The 9,151-nt window shown below is 41.7% G+C and overlaps 1 protein-coding gene across 2 annotated transcripts in view; it reads right to left on the reverse strand.

Annotated features, from left to right (window-relative positions):
• The window catches only part of ASH1L (ASH1 like histone lysine methyltransferase), a 248,019-nt gene that overhangs the window by 39,413 nt on the left and 199,455 nt on the right, over positions 1 to 9,151 (reverse strand). The window lies entirely within an intron of this gene.

Genomic DNA, 9,151 nt, shown 5'->3' on the forward strand with positions numbered 1-9,151 from the left:
TGTTTTGTACTTTTTTTTAGTAGAGACAGGGTTTCACCATGTTGACCAGGATGGTCTCGATCTCTTGACCTCGTGATCCACCTGCCTCGGCCTCCCAAAGTGCTGGGATTACAGGCTTGAGCCACTGTGCCCGGACATTTGTTTTTTAAGTAGGGACGAGGTTTCTCCATGTTGGTCAGGCTGGTCTCAAACTCCCAGCCTCAGGTGATCCGACTGCCTTGGCCTCCTAAAGTGCTGGGATTACAGGCGTGAACCACTGCACCTGGCCAAAAGGATTAAATTCTTTATTTTTTTGAGGTAGAGTCTTGCTCTGTGGCCCAGGCTGGAGTGCAGTGGTGCTATCTCGGCTCACCGCGACGTCTGCCTCCCAGATTCAAGCAATTCTCCTGCCTCAGCCTCCCGAATAGCTGGATTATAGGCATGCGCCACCACACCTGGTTAATTTTGCATTTTTAGTAGAGATGGGGTTGCTTTATGTTGGTAAGAAGGAAATTCTTCAGGCTGGTAAGAAGAAAATTCTTATACATATAGTCATGTGCAGATGTTTTAGTCAACAATGGACAGCATATATGATGGTTGTCCCAGAAGGTAAGAAGAAAGCTGAAAAATTTCTCCTAGCTGTTTTAACTTTGCAGTGGAAAGTGTTACTCATGTGTTTGTGGTGATGCTGCTTGTATACTCTCGCACTGCCAGTCATATACAATCATAGCAGACACAATTACGTATAATACATAATACTTGATAAAATTGCTATGTTATTGGTTTATGTAATTACTATACTATACTTTTTATTATTATTTTAGAGTATACTCTTGCGTATTAAAAAACAGCCTTGGCTGGGCACGGTGGCTCACGCCTGTAATCCCAACACTTTGGGATGCCAAAGCAGGTGGATCACTTGAGGTCAGGAGTTCAACACCAGCCTGGCCAACATGGTGAAACCCCGTCTCTACTACAGATACAAAAATTAGCTGGGTGTGATGGCACACACTTGCAATCCCAGCTACTCAGAAGGCTGAAGTAGGAGAATGGCTTGAACCTAGGAGGGGGCAGGGGAAGGGGAAGGTTGCAGTGTGCCAGGATCACTCACTGCACTCCAGCCTAGGCAACAGAGACACTGTCTCAAAAAAGAAGGAGAAACAAAACAAAACAAAAAACAGCCTTGCCAGGATCGGTGGCTCACACCTTTAATTCCAGCACTTTGGGAGGCCGAGGTGGGTGGATCACTTGAGGTCAGGAGTTCCAGAACATCCTGGCCAAAATGGTGATACAAAAATTAGCTAGACGTGTTGGCATGCACCTGTAGTTCCAGCTACTCAAGAGGCTAAGGCAGGAGAATCACTTGAACCGGAGGCAGAGGTTGCAGTGCCATTACACTCCAGCGGGCAACAGCGCAGACTCTGTCTCAAAAAAAATCAAAACAAAAAAAGCAGCCCCAGGCAGATACTTCAGGAGATGTTCCAGAAGACATATTACCATAGCAGATGAGTGTTACTGGCTCCATGAGTGTTACTGGCCCTGAAGACCCTTCAGTAGAACAAAATATAGAGGGAGAAGACCGTGATATTGATCCTGCCTCTTGGTAGGCCTAGGCTAACGTGGGTTTGTGTCTTAGCTTTCTCTGTTTTTTTTTTTTTTGGTCACCAGGCTGAAGTACAGCAGCAGGATGATGGCTCACTGCTGCCTTGACCTCCCAAACTAAAGCGATCCTCTCACCTCTGCCTGCCAAGTTGCTGGGACTACAGGCACATGCCACCATGTCCAGCTAATTTTTTTTTTTTGTAGAGTGTCTAGCCATGTTGCCCAGGCTGGTCTCGAACTCCTGGGCTCAAGCGATCTGCCTACTCTGGCCTCTCTAAGTGTTGGAATTACAGACATGAGCCACCATGCCCAGCCCTGTTTGCACTTTTAACTAAGAAATTTAAAAATAAGAAGAAAATGTTAAAAATAGAGCTTATAGAATGAGGATGTAAAGGAAATATTTTTTGTACAGCTGTACAGTGTGTTCATGTTTAAATTATTATGAGTCAAAAACTTTATAAAGTAAAAAAGCTACAGAAAGCTAAAATTAATTTACTATTGAGGAAAAAAAAATTGAAAATAAATTTAGGGTAGCCTAAGTGTGCAATGTGTATAAAATCTACAGTAGTATACGGTAATGTCCTAGGCCTTCATATTCACTCTCCACTCACTCACTGACCCACTGAGAGGAACTTACAATCCTGCAGGCTCCATTCATGGTAAGTGTCCCACAGTTTTTATCCTTTTGTATTTTTACTGTACCTTTTCTACATTTAGATATGCAAATACTTAACACTGTGTTACAACTGACTGCTGTATTCAGCACAGTAACATGACATACAGGTTTGTAGCTTAGGAGCAAGAGGCTATATCATACAGCTTGGTTAGGCTATACTATTAAGGTTTACATTCTGTGTTTGCATAATGATAAAATTGCCTTATGATGCATTTCTAAGAACCTGTCCCCATCGTTAAGCAACACATGATGGTACTACAACATGGATGAACCTTAAAGGCATTATGCCAAGTGAATTAGGGCACACATAAAATAACAAATATTATACAAACCCATTTTCAAAGATATAGACAGTGATTACCAGGGGCTGAGGGGAAGAGAGGATGGAGAGTTACAGATTAATGGGTACAGAGGTATAGTAAGACATGACGAAAAACTTCCGGAAATGGGCTGGGCGCAGTGGCTCACCCAGGTGGAAGGTGAGCTAACACAGGTGGAATCTGAAGGCTGGGAGATCGAGTCCATCCTGGCCAACATGTTGAAACACCATCGCTACTAAAAATATAAAAATTAGCTGGGCATGGCGGTATGCGCCTGTAGTCCCAGCTTCTGAGGAGGCTGAGGCAGGAGAATTACTTGAACCCAGGAAGTGGAGGCTGTAGTGAGCTGAGATCATGATGTCACCAGACTCCAGCCTGGACGACAGAGCAAGACTCTGTCTCAAAGAAAAAAAAAAGTTCTGGAGATAGATGAACAGTAGTGATGGTCGTACAACAATGTGAATGTACTTACAATGAATTGTCTACTTAAAAATGAGCAAAATGCAAATTTTGTTATGCATACTTTATTGGAAGTTAAAAAAAACCAGCATACTTTAAAAGAGTAAATTGGATGGTTTCTGAATTGCATCTCTTATATAAAGTTGTTAAATACAGCAGTGTTAAAACTTTTTGCTTCAATGATTTAAACATAACTTAGAAAAACTCAAGAGGAGAAGGAAAGCATGTTGTATATATAGCCATGCTTTTGCTTACTGTATTCTTCCTAATGTTCAACAGTGTCTTTTTTAAAAAATTCTGTTCACAGAACTTCGTTTACCCATAGAGTACATCAGCTGGCAACAAACTCTTTTAGTTCTCCTTAATCTAAGAATGCCTTCATTTCTTAATTCCTGACAGATATTTTCATTGGTTAGAAAATTCTGAGTTGACAATTCTTTGCTTTCAGGATGTGAAAACGTTGTATTATTTGCATTTGGCCTCCATAGATTCAGATAAGAAATCTACTGTCATTTGAATTGTTTTATCCCTATAGGTAAGGGGTAATCTCTCTGTCATTGCTTTAAAATTGGCCAGGCAAGGTGGCTCACGCCTGTAATCCCAGCACTTTGGGAGGGCAACGCGGGCGGATAACGGAGGTCAGGAGATGGAGATCATCCTGGCTAACACGGTGAATACTCTACTAAAAATACAAAAAATTAGCTGGGTGTGGTGGCATGCCCCTGTAGTCCCAGCTACTCTGGAGGCTGAGGCAGGAAAATTTCTTCTGGGAGGCAGAAGTTGCAGTGAGCTGAGATCCTGCCACTGTACTCCAGCCTAGGTGACAGAGACTCCCTTAAAAAAAAAAAAAACAACCTTAAAATTTTTTTTTTTTATTTCTGAAACTCATTCTCCTGAGTAGTTGAAATGACAGGCATGTGCTACCACACTTGGCTAATTTTTTTTGTAGAGATGGGGTTTCACTATGTTGCCAAGGGTGCCACTGCACTCCAGACTGGACAACTGAGCAAGATCCTGTCTCAAAAACAAAAAAAGTCAATCAACAAAATAAAATAAAAATATGAAAATTATCTTCTATTTGTTGATTTGTTTCAAGCATGTTCACAATTGCTCACTAAGGCATTTTTATCAAGACTGCTTTAAAATCTGCCAGAAAATTCTAACATCTTCCCAAATTGCTGGGATTACAGGCATAAGCCATCATGCTTGGCAAATGACATGTGACTTTAAATTTAAAGTTAAACACTTCTGTATCATTATAAAGTTCTAGATTTTATGAAATTTTTATTGTAGCTGGCTTTTTCTGAAACTGCTCTAGCAGAAAAGGGATAAAGGTGCCTCATTATTGCCAGCTATAAGTAAAAGTCTAAGTTGCCTACTAGGCCTCCAATGAAACCTGAGTGCTAGGGAATGAAGAAGCTCCCCATTACTGCTAGAGAATGGTTAGAATTCCAGTTCCCTAAGGGGTCTTCACTGACCTTGCGGTGGGGTTGCTACGTTACTGCTAGGTGTTGGTAGAAGTCTGACTCTACTAGACCTCCTCTGACACCATGGCAGTGGAGGGAGGGACACTCTATTGCCCAGGCTAGAGTGCAGTGGTGTGATCTTGGCTCACTGCAACCTCTGCTGCTCAGATTCAAGCAATTCTCCTGCCTCAGCCTCCCAAGTAGCTGGGATTACAGGCATGCACCACCATGTCCCTGCTAATTTTTGTATTTTTTTTTTTTTTTTTAGTAGAGACGGGCTTTCACCATGTTGGCCAGGCTGGTCTCAAACTCCTGACCTCAAGTGATCCACCTGCTTTGGCCTCCCAAAGTGCTGGGATTACAGTCATGAGCCACTGCTCCAGCCTTGCCCGCTTTTTAATGGGTTTTTTTCTTGTATACTTAAGTTCCACATAGATGCTGGATATTAGACCTTTGTCAGATGCAGTTTGCAAAAACTTCCCCAATTCTCTAGGTTGTCTGTTTACTCTGTTGATAGTTTCTTTTGCCGTGCAGAAGCTCTTTGAGTCTATTTGTCCGTTTTTGTTTGTGTTCCAATTGCTTTTGGCAACATCATGAAATCTTTGCCCGTGCCTATGTCCTGAATGGTACTGCCTAGGTTGTCTTCCACGGTTTTTATAGTTTTGAGTTTTACATTTTTTTTTTTTTTGAGACTGAGTTTTGCTGTGTCATCCAGACTGGAGTGCAGTGATCTCAGCTCAATGCAACCTCCACCTCCAGGGTTCAACCGATTCTCATGCCTCAGCCTCTTGAATAGCTGGGATTACAGGCATGTACCACCACACCCAGCTAATTTTTGCATTTTTAGTAGAGATGGGGTTTTGCCATGTTGGCCAGGCTGGTCTTGAACTCCTGGCCTCAAGTGATCCATGTGTCTCAGCCTCCCAAAGTTCTGAGATTACAGGTGTAAGCCACCATGCCTGGCCTATATTGAAGTCTTTAATCCATCTTGAGTTGATTTTTGTATATGCTGTACAGAAGGAGTTTCAATCTTTTGGATATGGCTAGCCAGTTATCCCAGCATCATTTACTGAATAGGGAACCCTTTCCCCATTGCCTGTTTTTGTCAGGTTTGTCAAAGATCACATAGTTGTAGGTGTGCAGTCTTATTTATTTCTGGGTTCTCTGTTCTGTTTCACTGTCTATGTGTCTGTATCAGTGCCATACTGTTTTGATTACTGTAGCCCTGTAGTATAGTTTGAAGTCAGGTAGTGTGATGCCTTCAGCTTTGTTCTTTTTTTGTGTAGGACTGCCTTGGCTATTCAGGCTCTTTTTTGACCCCATATGAATGTTAAAATAGTTTTTTTCCTAATTCTATGAAAAATGTCAAAGGTAGTTTAATGGGAATAGCATTGAGTCTATACATTGCTTTCGGCAATATGGCCATTTTAACGATATCAATTCTTCCAATTCATGAGCATGGAATGTTTTTCCATTTGAATTTTTGCTGATGCTTAAGCAAACACTCTCCAATGGGTGCTTGCTGATCTAAGTTTGAGTGGAGTGTGAAAGCTGATTAGACAAAACGGAATCATTCATGCCATACTCAACTTAAATGGAGTCAGGAGGCCATGGTAAAGGGCACTAAGGTCCCTGATCCAGGAACTGATTTTTTAATTCAACAGAAAATCCACAATGATCTAACTAAAACTATGTCTTACCTAGTAACAGCTGCCACTCACCAATGACAACTGCACCAGTGACCTTTTTCTTTTTTTGAGACAGGATCTCACTCTGTCATTCAGGCTGGAGTGCAATAGCACAATCTTATCTCACTGCAGCCTCAACCTCCCAGGCTCAGGTGATCCGCCTGCTTCGGGCTCCCAAGAACCTGTCACTGTGCCTGGCTAATTTTTTTTTCTTTTTAAATTTTTGTAGACATGGGTTTTCACTATGTTGTCCAGGCTGGTCTCAAATTCCTTAGCTCAAGCAATCCAGCAGCCTTAGCCTCCCAAAGTGCTGGGATTATAGGTATGAGCCACTGTGCCTGACTGACCTTTCAACCTTCCTCTTTTGCCCAATACAACCCCAGCCTTTACCTTTGTTTTTCAGACACACAGGGACTTCCCTGGTCTATGTGTCCTAAATTGCAATTTTTTTAAAAAATAGAAACAGGGACTTGATACATCACCCAGCCTGGAGTGCACTACTGCAATCACACTCACTGCAGCCTCGATATCCTCGGTTCAAGTTATCTTCCTGCCTCAGCCTCCTGAGTAGCTACGATGACAGGCATGCACCTGGCAAATGTTGTTATTGTTTTATAGAGACAGCTTCTCACTACATTGCCTAAGTTGCTCTCATACCCCTGGCCTCAAGCAATCTTCTCTCCTCGGCCTCCCAAAGTGTTAGGATTACAGGCATGAGTCACCATTCCTGGCCTAATTCTTTTTTTTTTTTGAAACAGAGTCTTGCCCTGTCATTCAGGCTGGAGTGCGATGGTGCAATCTTGGCTCACTGCGGCCTCCGCTTCTTGGGTTCAAGCGATCTTCCTGTCTCAGCCTCCCGAGTAACTGGGATTACAAGCGTCCACCATCACTCCTAATTTTTTTCTATTTTTAGTAGAGACCATGTTGAATAGGCTGGTCTCGAACTTCTGACCTCAAGTGATCTCCCTGCCTCGGCCTCCCAAAGTGTTGGGATTATAGGCATCAGCCACCACACCCAGCCTAATTATTGTATATTGTTCTGAAATAAACCCTTTACTTGGAGATATATATTTATATTATCTGTATGTATTTTTATTTAAGGCTGGGAATACAAGCACGTGCCACCACACCTGGCTAATTTTTGCATTTTTGGTAGATGTGGGGTTTTGCCATGTGGCCAGGCTGGTCTCGAACTCCTGACCTCAGGTGATCTACCCACCCTGGCAGCCCAAAGTGCTGGCATTACAGTTGTGAGTCTCACACCTGGCCAACAATTTATATTCACACACTTTCAAGTTCAACTGACACTTCTGCTACTTTCAATCTGTTATTAAACCTTCACTTTGTGTTTTAAAATTTCAGGCATATATGTTTTAGTTCTGGCACTTTCATTTGTTTACTGTTCATTTTTTTTATTCTTTTTATTTTTAAATTTTTTATCTTAGACTCAGACCCAGGACGTCTACTGTTCATTTTTAAATTTTTATATTTCCATTTTTAAGTTAAGATTTATCTGTTTATTCATTATAAGCATACTTTCCTTTACACCCTTGAACACAGTTATAACGACAACTTTCAAATCCTTGTCTGCTATTTTCAGCATCTGGACGATCTTGGAAATTGTCAGTATTGACTGCCTTCTCTCTTAATTTGAGTCATATTTTCATGTTTATTAATGTCTACTAATTTTGGATTGAATCATGGACATTATAAATACTATGTTACAGAGATTCTCAATTGTGTTATTATCCTATGAAAAGAACTGGTTTCAGCCAGGAAAGGTGGCTCATGCCTGTAATCCCAGCACTTTGGGAGGCTGAGGTGGGCAAATTGCTTGAGCTCAGGAGTTTGAGACTAGCCTGAGCAAAATGGTGAAACCCTATATTTACCAAAATTATAAAAAACTAGCCAGGTGTGGTGGTGTGTGCCTGTGGCCCCAGCTACTTGGGAGGCTGAAGTGGGAGGAGCACTTGAGCCTAGGAGGCTGAGGTTGCAGTGAGCTGAGATTGCACTACTGCATGTCAGCCTGGGCAACACAATGAGACCCCAACTCAAAAAAGAAAGGAAGGAAAGAGGGAAAAGAAAAAGAAAAGAAAGGAAAGTTTTTCTTTGCATTAGTAAGCAGTTACTGTGGGTGAACCAAAATCTGTTTATCTTCCATCTATCTTCCATGGGGTAGGCAGCAGCTAAAATCCCTACTTAGTATCTTTAGTCTCGACTAAGTTTACTGGATTCTGGCTGTATATACATAGTTTGAGGGTCAGTTACCTAGATATGTGGCTTGAGTTTATATGCAAAATTTACAGTTTCCCCATCAGAATTTTCTTCCTCATTTTCTTGCTGCTGTAGTTGTCCTGAAACATGACCCTTAAATAATCAGTAAGATTCAAGGTTTCTAAGTGCTTACTTGAATTTAGTAATGCAACGGGGACCTGACCACAAACAAAGAGATATACAAGTGGGAAATGCAACCAGTGTGCTTCTCCTCTTCTAATTATTGATTATTTTTCAGTTTGTGCCTCCTTCTGGTTGCTCTCCAGTGACTTAAATTTACTACATTTTGTCCAGTTGATAAATTATTTATTTATTTATTTAGAGACAGTTTTGTTCTGTTGCCCAAGCTGGAGTGCAGTGGCATGATAACGGCTCTATCCTACCTCTGCCTCCCAGATTCAAGAGATTCTCATGCCTCAGCCTCCTTAGTAGCTGGGACTACAGGCGTGCACCATTATGTCCAGTTAATTTTTGTATTTTTAGTGGAGATGGGGTTTCACCACATTGGCCAGACTGGTCTTGAACTTCTGACCTCAGGTGATCCACCCGCCTTGGCCTCCCAAAGTGCTGGGATTAGAGGTGGCTAACTGTTATTCCTGGGAGGGTTAGCTTGATATAATCTGCTCTTTCAATAACAAAAGTAGACTTCCTAGTCTTTTTTTCCTTTCCTTTTTTTTTTTTTTTTTT

Source organism: Cebus imitator, unplaced genomic scaffold (assembly GCF_001604975.1).
Source record: "Cebus imitator isolate Cc_AM_T3 unplaced genomic scaffold, Cebus_imitator-1.0 Scaffold776, whole genome shotgun sequence".
NCBI lineage: Eukaryota > Metazoa > Chordata > Mammalia > Primates > Cebidae > Cebus > Cebus imitator.